The following is a 17,551-nucleotide window of genomic DNA, read 5'->3' on the forward strand; positions in this document are numbered from 1 at the left end:
CACCCATTTTGAATTTATCTTGGTGTAGGGTGTGAGGTGTTGATCTATTCCTAGTCTCTCCCACACTGTCTTCCAATTTTCCCAGCAGTTTTTATCGAATAGTGGATTTTTGTCCCAAAAGCTGGGATCTTTGGGTTTATCGTATACTGTCTTGCTGAGGTCGTTTTCCCCCAGTCTATTCCACTGATCTTCCTTTCTGTTTCTTAGCCAGTACCAAATTGTTTTGATGACTGCTGCTTTGTAATATAGTTTGAGGTCTGGGACTGCAAGGCCCCCATCATATGTGTTTTTTTTCATTATTTCCCTGGATATCCTTGATCTTTTGTTCTTCCAAATGAACTTTGTTATGGTTTTTTCTAAATCAGTGAAGAAGTATTTTGGTAGTTCAATGGGTATGGCACTAAATAGATAAATAAGTTTGGGTAGGATGGTCATTTTTATTATATTGGCTCGTCCTATCCATGAGCAGTTAATGTTTTTCCAATTGTTCAAGTCTAGTTTTAGTTGTGTGGCGAGTGTTTTGTAGTTGTGTTCATATAGTTCCTGTGTTTGTCTTGGGAGATAGATTCCTAGGTATTTTATTTTGTCTAAGGTGATTTTGAATGGGATTTCTCTTTCTAGTTCTTGCTGCTGAGCTGTGTTGGAGATATATAGAAAAGCTGATGATTTATGTGGGTTTATTTTGTATCCTGCAACTTTGCTAAAGTTGTTGATTATTTCAATTAGCTTTTTGGTTGAATCTCTAGGATTCTTTAAGTAGACCATCATGTCATCCGCAAAGAGTGATAACTTGGTCTCCTCCTTGCCTATTCTGATACCTTCAATTCCTTTATCTTCTCTAATTGCTACTGCTAGTGTTTCTAGTACAATGTCAAATAGTAGAGGTGATAATGGGCACTTATGCTGGCTTCTTAAAGAGCCCACAGTAACCTTTTTTTTATCTTCTTTCTTAAAAGGGACAGAGTAAAGTGGACAAAACTCTTTCCCTGATCTTAAAACTTACTCTTAATGAGCTAATTAAATTCAAAACATAACAATGTGAAATAAAGTTAGAAAAAGCAGAAATATGAAGATAAAATAATAATACAATTAAATAATTTTTAAAGTGAATGAGGAAGCAGCTGGGTAGCTCAGTGGATTGAGAGCCAGGACTAGAAATAGGTCCTAAATTCAAATCTGGCCTCAGACACTTCCCAGCTGTGTGACCCTGGGCAAGTCACTTAACCCCCCATCGCCTATCCTTTAACACTCTTCTGACTTGGAAGCAATACATAGTATTCATTCTAAGATGGAAGATGAGGGTTTAAAAAGAAAAAAGAATCTTTAGCAGTGATAGAAAACAGTTTCAAATAATGGCAAAGTTGGTAGAATGAAAGAGCCCAAGTGTACACAGGCCTAGCTCTTACTGCTCTTCTGCCTTAGAACCAATACATAGTACTGATTCTAAGGTGGAAGATAAGGGATTTTTTTAAAAAGTGAATGGAGATAAACAAAGACAGCATGAGGATTAGGGATGACAATTTCAATGATGCTTTTTGTCTCAAAATTAATTGATTTAAACATAAGTAAATATTTACTAAGTATGGGTTTGTTGTATTGATGTGAATCTTTTTAGAATTTTACGAAAATTTAAGTAATGTTCAAGAAAAAATTTAAAAACTTTCTAAATGGTATTATTTTTATTTTTATATTACCTTATGTCCATATATTGCATTTGTGTGTATATATGTATGTATATGTATATATGTATATACACATATATCTATATATCCATGCATGTAAAATATACATTCACATATATTCATATATATGCATATATATCTATTTGGAAATGAGGAGATATATATTTATGTATTTCCCTTTCCCTATCCCCTACCCAAATAACCAACTTCTATAAAAGAGAAGAATCCTTGTCTATAAAAAGGGTGAATACTTGTATTACTTAGAAGGTCCAGAATTTTCCAGCTAACTTCATTTCCCATCAGTTAATCAACTTTGATTCTATAAACCCTCTTGTTCCTTCTGGTGACCCATCCCCCACCTTCTATACTGTCTTCCCCCTTTAGATTATAAACTTTTTGAGGAAAGAGATTTTCATTCTTTTTCTTAGTGGTATCCCCAGTGCTTCGCATGGTACCTGGCATATAGTAGGTGCTTAATAAATGTTAATTGACTTGATTATTCACAACCAAAATCCTAGAAAAACTATGCTTCCTATCTTTTTTTTCTTAATTTTTTTGAAAATTTTATTTAATTAGATGATTTAGAATATTTTTCCATGATTACAAGACTCATGTTCTTTCTCTCCCTTCCCTGCATCTACTCCTGTATTTGACACACAGTTCCACTGGGTTTTACATGTGTCATTGATCAAGACCTGTTTCCTTACCTTCTGCCTTAGAATGAGTACTAAGTATCAGTTTGAATACAGAAGAGTGGTATGGGCTAGGTAATGGGGATTAAGTGATTTGCTCCTGATCTAGGAAGTGTCTGAGGTCAAATTTGAACCCAGAACTAATCATCTCCAAGCCTGGTACTCTGTCCACTGAGCCACTTAGCTGACCCCTCCACTTCTTTTTCACATACAAGTTATTGATGCTCTGGAATCTGACTTCTAACCATCACTAACTGAAACTACTCTCCTCAAGAACATGAAAGATCTCTTAATTGTCATGTCTATTGGTTTCCTTTCAGTCCTCATCATTCTATTTTACTGTCAGATTTAGCTCTGTTTTTCTGCTGAACTATTAGTCTATCATTGGTTAAGGGACTTGATCAAGTCCTATTTGGCTCATATCAAACCAGAAAGCTAGTTTAAAATCAAGATTAAAGCGTTTGATAATTTAGGGGCAAAGTCTTCCATTCAGCCCTTTGAGAAGGAATCATTTGGAGGAAAAAATATTGTCTCAACCTTTTCCCTCTCCTAGATCAGAGGGGAACCTTCCATACCCTCAGAAGACCAACAGATGTGAATTTTTCATCAGAGCCCTAGCAACCTCCCTGGAACAGCAGAGGCTGGCAACAGGGTCTAACATCAAGAGCTGAGAATAGACTAGACTCAAGAGAAAAGGAAGATTTTTTTGGAGGGGGATTTTTATTTGTTTTTATTTTCAAGTAAAAGGAGGGTTGGAGGTAAGGGCAGGGCACTACTCTCACTTGGAGTAAGAGGAATCTGGCACACATACCTCTTGCCAAATTTGTTCTTGGTGAAAGAGTTGCTCTTGGTGGCTTTGTCTGCATGGGTCTGGTGGCCAAAAACAGCCTTCAGTGAGAGTTCCAACCTCTCCTTGTAGACATGCTTGATAAAGGGTGGTTCTCAGGAGGAGTCCAATAGAAGAGTTCCATCATCCCTAGAGGAATTTCATGAATAGCTCACAAAGGGGATAAAAGGTCCTCCAACAACCATAAGCTACAAGCTACTCTTTTGCTAAAGGTACTCTAGGTTCAAGACTTCTTTCCCCTAGATTCTGTATGTACTTGGGGGACAGTGTGCCCCAAATAATGAAGGGGGCAGTTAATAGGTAAAAATAGTACTGCTGTAATAAATGCTCATTTTTTAAAAAGTTAATGAAATCTGTCTGGCTAATGGCTATCAGCTGATAATCCTAGAAGGGGAGCCCATTGCTAGGGGCACATGGACACAGCGGTATTCCTGGAACCTGAAGGAAGATGTCACAGCAGTCCTCTGGGGACCTAGCCAGCCATTGGGAATGTGGGTATGGCGAATAGCTCCAGAGCATGCACTACACACAGATGACTCCCAGATTCATAACTCTCTCAGTCAATCAACAAGCATTAATTAGATTGTGCTGACAGAAAGACAAAAGAAATATTCCTTGCCCCCAAGGATATTAATAAATAATATTTTTGGAGGAAGAAGGCAATAGAATCTGGTGGGGGAAGCAGGAAAGGCTTTCCGTGAAAGGTGGCTTTTGACATCATCTTTGAGGGAAACTAAGGATTTTATGAGACAGAGGCAAGAAAGGTGAGCCCTCTGTGGGGGATACCCAGATGGAAAAGGTACCCAGATGGAAAAGAGAATGCAACTTAGGAGTTGCTGTTTATTTAGTATGAGGGCGGGAGATGGGGAGTAGAAAATTATTGTGAGCCAGGGTCTGAACATGTTGAAGAAGGAAGGAATGTACCTTGGAGTTCGGTAGAAACAGTCATCAGAATTTTGATTAGGTGATAAATATGGATTATATCAACTTCAAAGGAAGAGAGGTAATGGAGTGAAAGTGGTAGAGGGAGAGCAACAGGGAAAAATGAGTATTCCATCTCGCCCAGAAAGTTGGGGAGTATGAGTTAAAGTGCAATCAGTACTGGAAAAGGTGACCAGGAAGTTATGCCATTAGGATAATGTCCAGGAGCGCAAGAAGATGAAGGAAAAGAGAGAAATGTAAACGAGTTTGTTGCCTATGGAATCTGCATTCCAGGAAGCACAGTGGAAAGACCAGGGAGCTTTAGAGTGAGACACTGAAACAGAGGAACCCTAGAAAACCAGATCATCTCTAATTTATTCCTACAGGGGGATGGGAATAAGGGAAAAAGACATGAGAAACAGTGGATGGAATTTGAGCAGCAATTCTGGAATAAGGAAGATATGACTGGGTGGGAGTGTGTTAATCATGTAGGCATGAGTTCAAGTAGATCATCATTTGTCCACAGGGTTTGTCCTCAGGGTAGAGGGGTCCCAGGATTCATGAAGTTGTTTTAAGTTTAGAAGGGGCTGGGGAAGAGAGGGGTGGGAAGCTTCATGCCTGTGCACAAGACATAGCAGTTTCTGTAGAGGGTAGAGAGGTTGATGGAGACTAGGAAGCTCCCTTCTTTACAGAGCAAGTACAAGCGAGGAAACCAAAAAGAGAGGAGGAAAATAGTGAGACAGGTGTTGAACCTTTAAAAAAGGAGGGAGAATGGCCTAAAGTTTCACGTGTTTTAGCTACCATAATTTTGTTTGGATGGAAAATGTTAACTGTGTGGAATTCAAAAGAGGAAGTTTTCACTGAATGAAGGAGGCAAAAGAAGAGTCTGGAATTAACAATAGGAAGTAAGGAATAGTCTGACTCCTCTAAGATCAGCATATATATATTAAAGGAGGGTGGTAGTGAATGAGAGAAGATACATATAAACCAATGTTGGTCCTTGGTTCTCTGTATTTAATTTAGTGATCAAATAAAAACAACTTTAAAAGGGGGCAGCTAAGCTCTTCGTGGTGGCAAAAAATTGGAAAATGAAGGGATGCCCTTCAATTGGGGAATGGCTGAACAAATTGTGGTATATGTTGGAATACTATTGTGCTCAAAGGAATCATAAAGTGGAGGAATTCCATGGAGACTGGAACAACCTCCAGGAAGTGATGCAGAGTGAAAGGAGCAGAACCAGGAAAACATTGTACACAGAGACAATTGAATGTAATGGACTTCTCCGTCAGTGGCAATGCAGTGATCCTGAACAACTTGGAGGAATCTATGAGAAAAACCACTATCCACATCCAGAGGAAACACGTGGGAGTAAACACACCAAAGAAAAACAACTGCTTGATTGCATGGATCAAGAGGGATATGATTGGGGATGTAGACCCTAAAGGAACATCCTAGTGCAAACATCAACAACATGGAAATGGGTTCTGATCAAGGACACATGTAATACCCAGTGAAATTGTGCATCAGCTACAGGAGGGGAGGGGAGGAGGGAGGGGAAGGAGGAATAGAAAATTATTTTTGTAACCAGGGAATAATGTTCGAAATTGACCAAATAAAAAAATGTTTTTAAATTAAAAAAAAATTTTTAAAAGGGGCAGCTAGTTGGCTCAGTGGATGCAGAGCCAGGCCCAGAGATGGGATACCCTAAATTCAAATCTGGCCTCAGACACTTCCTAACTGTGTGACCCTGGGCAAGCCACTTAACCCCTATTGCCAAGCTCTTACTGCTCTTCTGCCTTAGAACCAATGTAGCATTAATTATATGTCAGAAGATAAAAGTTTTATTTAAAAAAAAAAAACTTTAAAAAAGCAAATACATTTTAGTCCTGCCACAACTACTAGTATTCTTATCATGTAGAGGAAGAGGAGGATCATTCAATAAAGCTAAGGCTAAGTTTAGGGACATCTTAGATATTGCCTTTGACAACAGGATGCTTTAGTTTATAGGATTACAAAAGGGGACAGGAAGAACATAGATATCTTTCATATTCAATTTATATGTTCAAAGTAGTACTAAAATGAAACTTTCAAGTCATGTTTGGAAGGAGAATATTGTTTAAAAAAATAAAACAGAAAAAAAATAGATTGTAAGATGCCAGGTTTGGAGCTGGAAGGGATTTTAGAGACTATACAGTCCAATCCCCTTCGTTTTATAAGTGAGAAAATCAAAACAGAGAGACTTGCCCAGGGTCACACAGTTAGTAAGTATTTGAGATAGGATTCCAACTTAAATTTCCTTATTCCAAGTTCCTTACTCTATACCCTAAACATGCTGATTAAAAAAAAAAAAAGATTTACCTTCCATCTTAGAATCAATAATAGTGTTGATGCAGAGCGAGAGGAGCAGAACCAGGAGAACATTGTACACAGAGACTAATACACTGTGGTATAATCGAACGTAATGGACTTCTCCATTAGTGGCGGTGTAATGTCCCTGAACAACTTGCAGGGATCCAGGAGAAAAAAACACTATTCATAAGCAAAGGATAAACTATGGGAGTGGAAACACCGAGAAAAAGCAACTGCCTGAATACAGAGGTTGAGGGGACATGACAGAGGAGAGACTCTAAATGAACACTCTAATGCAAATACTATCAACAAAGGAATGGGTTCAAATCAAGAAAACATCTAATGCCCAGTGGACTTACGCGTCGGCTGTGGGGGGGGAGGAAAAGAAAATGATCTATGTCTTTAACGAATAATGCTTGGAAATTATCAAATAAAATATATTAAAAAAAAAAAAGAATCAATAATAGTGGGCAGCTAGGTAGCTCAATGGATTGAGAGCCAGGCCTAGAGACAGAGGTCCTGGGTTCAAATCTGGCCTCAGACACTTCCTGGCTGTGTGACCCTGGGCAAGTCACTTAACCCCCATTGCCTAGCCCTTACCACTCTTCTGCCTTGGAACCAATACACAGTATTGATTCCAAGACAGAAGGTAAGGATTTTAAAAAGAATCAATACTAAATATTGGTTCCAAGGTAGAAGACTAGTAAGGGCTAGGCAGTGGGGGTAAAATGACTTTCCCAGGGTCCTACAGCTAGGAAGTGTCTGAGGTGAGATTTGCACCCAGGACTTCCTGTCTCTGGGCCTAGCTTTCAGTCCACTGAGCCACCCAGCTGGCCCCAAACATGCCAATTATTAGGAAAGCAGGAAAGGTAAGTTTCTCAAAAGTTTGCAAAAAGAAAAATGAATGATTCTATAGTAATTACATAGTAAACACAGGAGAAAAATCCATGCACAAGACTAAGACATCTAATTACATTTATTTCAGCTTCCTCCTTTTGTATAGGAAAAATATCTTTTATGAGCTCATTCAGAACAAAGGTACCAAAATCTGCCCTTGGCCTAAATTTCTGTTTTAACTTTTTTTTAGAGCCTTCAGACTCTAAAGCATTGTTTTGTTAAAGGAAATAGGTCATTCACTCAGAGTCTTTTTGTCCATGGGTGTGATTCTTCTTTGAGAGATCCAATGAGCTACTGCCTAAATCTAGAATAGATATTAACTACTAGCAGAGTGACCTTACCCTGGCCTGTGGCTTCTCATCTACTAGCTCTAAAATCCTATATTCCTTTATTATCTTTTTAAAAATATTTTTATTTTACCAATTACATGTAATAACAATTTTCCACGTAAGTTTTCTGAAGTTATATGATCCAAATTGTCTCCCTCCTTTTTTTCTCTCCCCTTCTCAGAGATGGTAAGCAATTTGATCTGGGTTTAACATTTCCATATCATTCATTTTTGTAAAAGAATAATTCTATAAAACCAAAATCCAAATAAACTAAAGTGAAAAATTGTATGCTTTCATCTGTATTCCTACTCCAACAGTTCTTTCTCTGGAAGTGGATAGCATTTTTTGTCCTAAGTCCCTCAGAATTGTCCTGAATCATTTATTGCTGAAAGTAGCAAATCTATCATATTTTATCATTCCACAATATTGCCATTACTGTGTGCAATGTCCTCCTGGTTCTGTTTATTTGACTCTGCATAAGTTCATGGAGGTCTTTTCAGCTCTTTCTGAAATCATCATGTTCATCATTTCTTATATCACAATAGTATTCCATCACCTTCATATACCACAATTTGTTCAGCCATTCCCCAATTGAGGGACATCCTTTTAGTTTCTAATTCTTTTAAAACCAAAACCCCAAATCTTATACCCAAATACACAAGTGATAAATCATGTTTTTCTTCTGCGTTTCTACTCCCACAGTTCTTCCTCTGAATGTGGATAGCATCTTTCTCATAAGTCCCTCAGAATTGTCTTGGGTCATTGCATTGCTACTAGTAGAGAAGTCCATTACATTGGATAGTTCCACAATGTTTCACTTTCTGTGTACAATGTTCTCCTGGCTCTGCTCATTTCACTCTGCATCAGTTCATGGAAGTCTTCCCAGATTTTATAGAAATTGACTAGTTCATCTTTCCTTATTGTATAATAGTATTCCATCACCATCATATACCATAATTTGTTCAGCCATTCCCCAATCAAGGGACAACCTCTTATTTTCCAAATTTTTGCCACCACAAAATATAAACATTTTTGTACAAACAGGCCCATCCCTGTTTTTAAAAAATCTCTTTGGGGTACACACCTAGTAGTGGTATTGCTAAATCAAAAGGCATGTATTCTTTTGGAACTCTTTGGATATAATCCAAATGGCCTTCCAGAATGGTTGGATCAATTCACAACTCCACCAACAATGGTGTCCCAATTTTGCCACATCCCCTCCAACATTTATTATTTTCCTTTACTATCATATTGGTTAATCTGCTAGGTGTGAGGTGGCACTTTCAGAGTTGTTTTGATTTGCATTTCTTCTAAAGGTATTTTAAATAGAATTTCTCTTTCTATCTCTTGCTGTGCTAGATTTTGTTGATAATATATAGAAATGCTGATTTTATATATATATATATATAATTTTATTTTTTATCCTGCAACTTTGTAAAAGTTATTAATTTTGATTATCTTTCAAATTTGGTTTTATTTTTATTTTTGCTTTGTCTGAGATATGATGGGGCTGCTCTGACATTTTTCTTTTTTCTTATATATTTTTTCTGGATTACATATTGATGCAATTTTTAATAATAATTTTCTGATATTTTGTGATCCATATTTTCTCCCTAGTTCCCTTTCCTCCCCCTTCCCTGAGATAGCAGGTAATATGTAGGTAATACATACACAGTATATATTTCTATGTTTGTCATGCTGTGAAAGAAGACACATATCACTTATACAAGAAAAAAAACTCATGAAGGATATAAAATAAAAAAGGTATGCACCAATCTGCATTCAGATTCCATCAGTCTCCAACACCCTCTTCTATGGTGGCAAAGATTTTTTTTTTTTTGATCATAAGTTTCTTGGAGTTATCTTGAACTTCCCTGCCTTTCTTTATCTCTTTTCTCTTTTTATTGGGTCCCTCTTCAAAATCTTCATTCTCCAGCTAGGTGTGAGCAATACAGATATTGAAAAGCAAATAAATCCATTTATCCATACAGATAGCAAACAAAAACCAGATAAAGCATAGAAGAATATATACCCGACAATATACAAAATGAATGAGCTCTCTCATTGGGAGTGAAATATCTCATCTCAGTCAAGTAAAAATTTTCCCATAGTATCTCAGTTAAGAAAAGGGACATAACCAAGGTAACAACTCCTCTACATGTCAGCTTCTTTCCAAAGTCTTTCTAAATAGTGCCTTGATACCTAAGGTCCGTATGGATGGTTATTCACCTTCCAAACAATAACCTCTTTCTCTCCTCCTTGCTGTCTTCAAGAAAGAATCTTCAGAAAGGTAAATGCCATGTTAAATAGAGTAAAACAAAACCCCAAATTCTATACCCATATGAACAAGCAATAAACCATGTGTTTTTCTTCTGCATGTGTAAATGCCATGTTAAATGTTCATTTATTCTTTACAATAGTCTTTTATATTAATTTCTCATTGTTTTTAGTATGAAACACTATATTTGTTTTCTATAAAATGTGTTTTTGGTATATATTTTGGAGTATCTAGAATGAATTAATTAAATTTACATTGATTCACATAAAAAGAATTGCCTTGGTTTTCATTGGTTTCATATTTTGCTGATTGTTTATGGAAGGATTATCCATGAAAACTGAGGTATCATTGTATATTCTTCCTTCTTTCAACCATTTCCAAAAAGTGTGAGATTGAAGCATTGCTTGCCACAGTCTCCATTTCTCTCTCCACTATAGAAATTCTTCTTTGTACTCTTCTTTTATGGAAGAAACTTTTCCCCATTCTATGTCTCTCTTTTCTCTTCTTCTAATATATTCTTCTTTTGAACCCCTTCATTTTCTTTGGACTTCATTCCAACATCATCAACTCACACTCATGACTTCTGCCTAGGCAAACGCCTTTTAACTGCCCTAATAATGATAAAGTTCTTAGGAGTTACAGAAATCATCTTCCCATGTAGTAATGTAAACAGATTATCAAGTTCCTTATAATTTCTCTTTCATGTTTACTTTTTTATGCTTCTCTTGAGTCTTGTGTTTGAATGTCAGGTTTTTTATTCAGTTCTGATCTTTCCATTAGGAATGCTTGAAAGCCATCTATTTCATTAAATATCCATTCCACCCCCTAAAGATTATACTTAATTTTCTGTATAGGTTATTATCTATTGTAATCCTAACTCCTTTGCCTTCCAGAATATATTTTCAAGCACTCTTCTCCTTTAATGTAGAAGCTGCTAAGTCTTGTGTGATACTGACCATGGCACCACAATGTTTGAATAGTTTCTTTCTGACTGCTTGTGATATTTTCTCTTTGACTTGTCAACTTTGAAATTTGACTATAATAGTCCTAGAAATTTTCATCTGAGATCTCTTTCTTCCATCACTTTTTGTTTCTTTTCCAAAATTTCCCTCTATTTCCCTTACAGCTCTCTTTAATTCTTCTGGGAATTCTTATTGGACTTGAGTCCAATTAGCATTTTTCTTTGAGACTTTGGTTGTAGCTGTTTCCACATTTTCATTTTCTGAATTTGTATCTTAGTCTTCTTTGATAATGTAATTGATTTTTATGATAAAGTTCTTTTTTTGTTGATGTTTTTTCATTCTTCCAGCTTATTTCTCAACTTAGAACTTCATGTTAATGTTGAGCTCTGCTCATCTTAGGTGGGGAGACACTGAGCCAAACTTCAATCTTTTTTGTCCTATTGTTTTCAGATCTAGTTCTGGAGGTTTGCAAGTTTTCAATGCTTCCAACATAGTATGATCCTGGAAGAGGTGTGGTCACTGCTTTCCTGGTCTGTATCCTAGTCTTTGTCCTGCTCCCCTGCTGCAAGTATTAGCTCTCCTCCTGGCCTTAGAACTATGACCTTGGCCCCTGCTCTCTTGTGGACAAGCCTCAACACTTCTTTCTTCCCTGGAACTTCAACCCAGAACAAATATATGCAATATAGTAGTCAATCAGACCAGCTGTATCCAATGCCAGTAAAGGGTCCTCTGTAGTTTCTTTCTGACCAGCTGTCTACCCCTCTAACTATCTCTGGGCTGAGAGTTCCCCAAGTTGCTGCTGCTGCTGCTATTGCTACCATTGTGCATGGGGACTCCAGATAGCCCTTTGCACTGATGTCATAGACTTTTCTCCTAAACTTTCATAGGCAAGAAAATGTTCCACCCTCACCTTTTGTTGGCTCTCTTGCTCCAAAATTTTACTTGAGGGGTTATTTTAAAGTCATTTGGAGAATAATGTTGGGAGAGTTCAGGATAATAATACGCCATAATGTCTTCCTATACATGGCAGTTAGAAAAAAACAAACCCTAATCTTCTGTCTTATAATCAATTCTAAGTATTGGTTCTAAGGCAGAAGAGTAATAAGGGCTAGGACTTTGGAGTTTTGACTTGCCCAAAGTCTCACAGATGAAACCAGGACCTCCCATCTCCAGGCTTGGCTCTCTATTCACTGAGACACTGCAGTTTGTGTAGGGTTTTTCTCCTGCCACTATATCTTTGAGCCACATTCTCTCCCTTCAACTTAGGTCTGTAAGAAATATGTGCTCATTATTAGAGCTAGGCTGTTATGGGCCTGCAGTTTCCATAACTGGCCAGCAGAGGGGAGTGTTCGACTCCTCAGAAGATGGTGAACCTTGATGGTGAAGTCCAAATGGCCTCTAGTGGTTGAGTGTGACACAATCTCCAAGTCAAGCCAGAGAAACAGCCAGATGCCAAGCTTCATGGCAATGTTATGGACATTTATGGATTATTATGGATGAATGACGTTCTTCCTCACCAAATGACCCTTTACTTACTGGTTGCATCCCTTCAACTTCAGACTGGAGGTAGGCTGTTGCCCTCCACCTTCTTCGTCCCGGGCTTTGGAAACTAAAAATCGTCAGCAGATATTTGGCTTCCTCTGAAAAGTTCTTTAAGTGTCAGAAAGGTTGTTGTATAGGAAGGAAAGGTGGGAATGGGAGTAGTCTCTCCAGTTGCCTAGAGACCAATTCTGTTTGGCCCTAGAAGACAAAGTAGAAACAATGAATATTAGAGAGAGATGATTTTAGGTTTAATAAAATGAAGGAAAGGAAAGGGAAAGGGAAAGGGAAAGGGAAAGGGAAAGGGAAAGGGAAAGGGAAAGGGAAAGGGAAAGGGAAAGGGAAGGGGAAAGGGAAGGGAAGGGAAGGGAAGGGAAGGGAAGGGAAGGGAAGGGAAGGGAAGGGAAGGGAAGGGAAGGGAAGGGAAGGGAAGGGAAGGGAACCATCCTGACAACTAGAGCAATTCCAAAGCAGAAGGGGAGCCTCAGGAAATAGTGGTTTTCCTCTCATTAGTAAGCTTTAAGTAAGGGTAGCATGGCCCCATCTTTTGAATGTTATAGATGACATTACTGCTTAAATATAGATAGGACTAGCTGCCTACTGTGGTTTCTTTTAAGCTCCAGAAAATTTGCTAAATTCCTCTCCAGAGGTGTCAGCATAACCTATTAAATGTTGAACTACCCATGAGTGAGCTCAAAATTTCATTGGAATCCTCCAGGAGAGGATTCTGATTACTCTTTTTCAGATCCTTTGTTGGCTCCTTATTCAGATCACAACCTTTTTTTTTTTTTTTAATTAAAATTTTTTTAAACTTAATTTTATTTTTCCCTCAATTACAAGAAAAAAGTTTTTTTTTAAAGTTTAAGCCAAATTGCCACCCTTCCTGTCCTGTTCCTCGAGACAGCAAGCAATCTGAATTTTATGTGTAATTGTGTAAAACATATACATATTAGTCATTTTGTGAAACAGAACTCAAACAAAAAAAATGTTTTTAATAAAGTGAAATATAGTATGTCACAGTCTGCATTCAGACTCCATCAGTTCTTTCTCTGGAGGCAGATGGAGTTTTTCATCATGAGTCCTTAAGGATTTTCTTGGATTACCGCATTGCCAAGAATAGCTAAGTCATTCATAAATGTTCATCATATAATATGGCTGTTTCCATGTATAATAGTCTCCTGGTTCTGCTCTCTTCACTTTGCATTGGTTTATGTAGACCTTTCCAGGTTTTTCTTTTCTTTTTCTTTTTTTTCCCATTTGAATTAGTTTATTTAGTCAATTTAGAACATTATTCCTTGGTTACAATAATCACATTGTTTCCCTCCCTCCCCTCCACCCACGCTTCCTGCAGCCCAAGTGCAATTTCTTTGGGTATTACTTGTGTCCTTGATCAGGACCTATTTCCATGTTGTTGTTTACACTCCAGGTTTTTCTTAAATCATTCTTCTTATCATTTCACAAAGCCTATTAATATTCCATTACAATCATATAGTACAACTTGCTCAGCCATTCCCTAATTGATAGACATCCTCTCTTTCCAATTCTTTACTACAACAACAAAAAAAAGCTGCTATAAATATTTGTTCCAATAGGTCCCAGGTCCCTTTGCGTTTCCAGACCACAATTTTTAATCATACGGGTCCCTCAAGGTTCTGTCCTGAGCCTGCTTGTTTTTTCCCTCTATACTTCTTCCCTTGATAACCTCATCTGTTCTCATGGATTTAGTTACCATCTGTATGCTAAGGATTCTTCATTCTACCAATATAGCTTCAACCTGCCTACTGACCTCAATTTTCTCATCCTCAGTTGCATTTCAGACAAACACAAACTGGCTCTCTACTCAGCTTGGGCCAGTTCTCTCCAGGAGACCAACCTGGGCTTAGGAAACTATTTGGGGCTTTTGTTTCCCCAGAGCTAGAATCTCAGTACATTGAATTATCATTACGAGATCCAAGTTCCAGGCCCAGTTCTTTTACTAACTGGCCTCAGTTTTACCAATGACAAAATGAGAGATTTGGGGTAGATGATCTCCAAGATCTGATATTCTATTTCCTATGTTCTAAGGCCTTTCCATCTCTGACAGTTAATATACTATACCTTGTGGGGGCAGCTGGGTAGCTCAGTGGATCCTCCTTTGTAAAATGATCTGTGGAAGGAAATGGCAAACTGCTCCAGTATCTTTGTCAAGAAACCCCTAAATAGGATTGGGGGAGGGGAGGGGAAGAACATGATTTTTGTAATCCTGGAAGAATACTCTAAATTAATCAATTAAATAAAATTAAAAAAATAAATAAATGAAAAAAGAAGCCCCCAAATATTTGATCAATGACACAGGTAAAAACCCAGTGGGGGGTGGGGGGGACAGCTGGGTGGCAGCTGGGTGGCTCAGTGGATTGAGAGCCAGGCCCAGAGATGGGAGGTCCTGGGTTCAAATCTGGCCTCAGATTTGGCCTAGCTGTGTGACCCTGGGCAAGTCACTTGACCCCCATTTCCTAGCCCTGATCACTCTTCTGACTTGGAACCAATATATAATATTGATTCCAAGACAAGGGTTTTAAAATATATATACTATACCTTGAGGCCCTTTCTGTCTCTAATAGTCTTTGTTCTATGTTCTAAGGGCCCTCTCAAGTCTGATATGCTATGTTCCATATATATTACGATCCCTTCCAGTTCTGACATTCTTTTTCTTTTAAAACTCTTACTTTCTATTTTAGTAACAACTCTAGGACAAAACTGTAAAGACTAAACAAATGGAGTTTAGTGATTTGCTTCAGGTCATACAGCTAAAGTGTCTGAGATGAGATTTGAACCCCCAACTCCAGGCATGGCACTCTCTCCATTGAGCTACCTGGCTTCCCCTAGGTTTGACATTCTATGCTACAAGAACCTTCTAGGACAACCAGGCCATGTTGTATTTTCTCAGGGTCTTTCTGAATTTTGAAGGTCCATGCTCTCCACTTTAATTCTCCTCCCAAGGCTAACATTTTACATTCCAACTCTGGCATTCTATGTCCTATATTATTTGTTTTTTTAAATAAATTCTTACATTCCATCTTAGAATCAATACTGTGTATTGGCTCCAAAGGCAGAAGATGGTAAGGGCTAGGCAATGAGGGTCAAGTGACTTGCCCAGGGTCACACAGCTGGGAAGTGTCTGAGAACAGATTTGAACCCAGGACCTCTCATCTCTAGGTCTGGCTCTCCATCCACTGAGCTACCCAGCTGCCTGTCTATGTCCTATATTTTAAATACCTTTCTAACTGACAGTCTTGGTCCTCAGGTTCCTCTCAGCTCTCAAAGAGGGCTAAGTAATGCAAACTGGAGGCTGGGGAATGGAGAAGTATGAACAAAGGCAAAGAAAGAGGAAAACCCAATGCACCTAATTCAGGCATGAGTAGGGGTGTGTGTCTAGGACTTGAACCCAGGTTTCCTCGATGCTGAACCCCATCTTCTTTCCTTCCTACTCCCAGGATCCTGTGCTCTCAGTCCCTAATCCTTACTTGTGATAACAGTGCATTTTTCAGCCTGACTTTCTCCCTTGTCCTAGTCCTGCCTCCTCCCAGGAGGAGGTGGGGAGGTCCAGAAGCCTATTGCCAGAGCCCTCTGGGAAACAGCTCTTTGCATCATCCTGTGGTGACTGTAACCATGGATAGCAGCGTCTCCCAAGGATTCCCAAGGAAACTGAAGGATACCCAGGGAGGCAATATGGCATCATGGAGGGAAGAGGGGCTGGCAGGCACCTGTGGGATCATCCCTCTTTAGTTTCTTTTTCTTTTTCTTTTTTTAAACCTCACCTTCCGTCTTGGAGCCAATACTGTGTATTGGTTCCAAGGCAGAAGAGTGATAAGGACTAGGCAATAGAGGTCAAGTGACTTGCCCAGGGTCACACAGCTGGGAACCAGGACCTCCTGTCTCTATGTCTGGCTCTCAATCCACTGAGCTACCCAGCTGCCTCCTGTACAGTACTTTTAATGATCCTCAGAGTCTCCCAGTTGTCCCTGGGTTCTACTTTTTGATAGATCTAATTATTAGGAAATTTTCCTTTAAATTGAACCTAAATAAACCTCCTTTCAAAAGCCCTACCTATTGCTCCTACTTCTGCTATTGGACCAAACAAAGCAAATTTAATTCTCTTCCACATTCTGAATGGCAGCAGCAACTTAAGGACTTGGCAAGAATAGCTGTCATAAGGAGTCCTTACCTTCTATATTCCAGTTCTACTGAATACCCCATTGGGATATCCATTGGATGCTAATCTCTCCATCCCCACTCCTGTCTGAGGTAACCCAGAGAACTCTGCCCTAGTCTAATCTTTGGCTCCATTGCCCCCTTCCAAACAGCTAGTTTGCTGGGGAACCACCTACTCTTCCATTGTTCCTCAAGATCCACTAGACCTCATCAAACACCCAATGACTTTGCCCTCTAACCCTCTGGACCTTTCCATCTGACCTGCTGTTGTGCTCCAGGGACTCCTGCCTTCTGTCATCTGTCCTGCCACTACACTCTAAGGATGATGCGACTTTTTGATCTACTCTAAATTTGAACCTTCCTAGAAAGGAAACAAATATTTATTAAATACCTACTATGTGTCAGGCATTGTGCAAAGTACTCAAAAATTATCCTCACAATAACTCCAAGATGTGGGGGCTGTTATTGTCCTCATTTTACAGTTAAGGAAACGAAACTGAGACATAGAGGTGAAGTGACTTGTTCAGGCTCACATAGTAAGTGTATATATTTGTATGTTGTCGTCTCCATTAGATTATAAACTCATTGAGGGCAGGGACTGTCTTTTGCCTCTCTTTGTACTCCCAGCATTTAGCACGGTGCCTAACACATGGTCAGTGCTTAATAAAAGTTAATTGACTTGAAGTATTTGAGCCCAGGTATGAACTCAGACCTTCCTGCCTCTATATAGAATACCCTCTAGTTGCCTATATATTGTTTTTCCTAATTAGCATGTGAACTGCTTATGAATGAGATATTGACTAGCTCTCAATTATTAGCACAATTACACACTTGGCACCTAATGCTCACTTAAATACTTTCCCA

Source organism: Monodelphis domestica, chromosome 3, assembly GCF_027887165.1.
Source record: "Monodelphis domestica isolate mMonDom1 chromosome 3, mMonDom1.pri, whole genome shotgun sequence".
In the NCBI taxonomy this organism is placed as follows: domain Eukaryota; kingdom Metazoa; phylum Chordata; class Mammalia; order Didelphimorphia; family Didelphidae; genus Monodelphis; species Monodelphis domestica.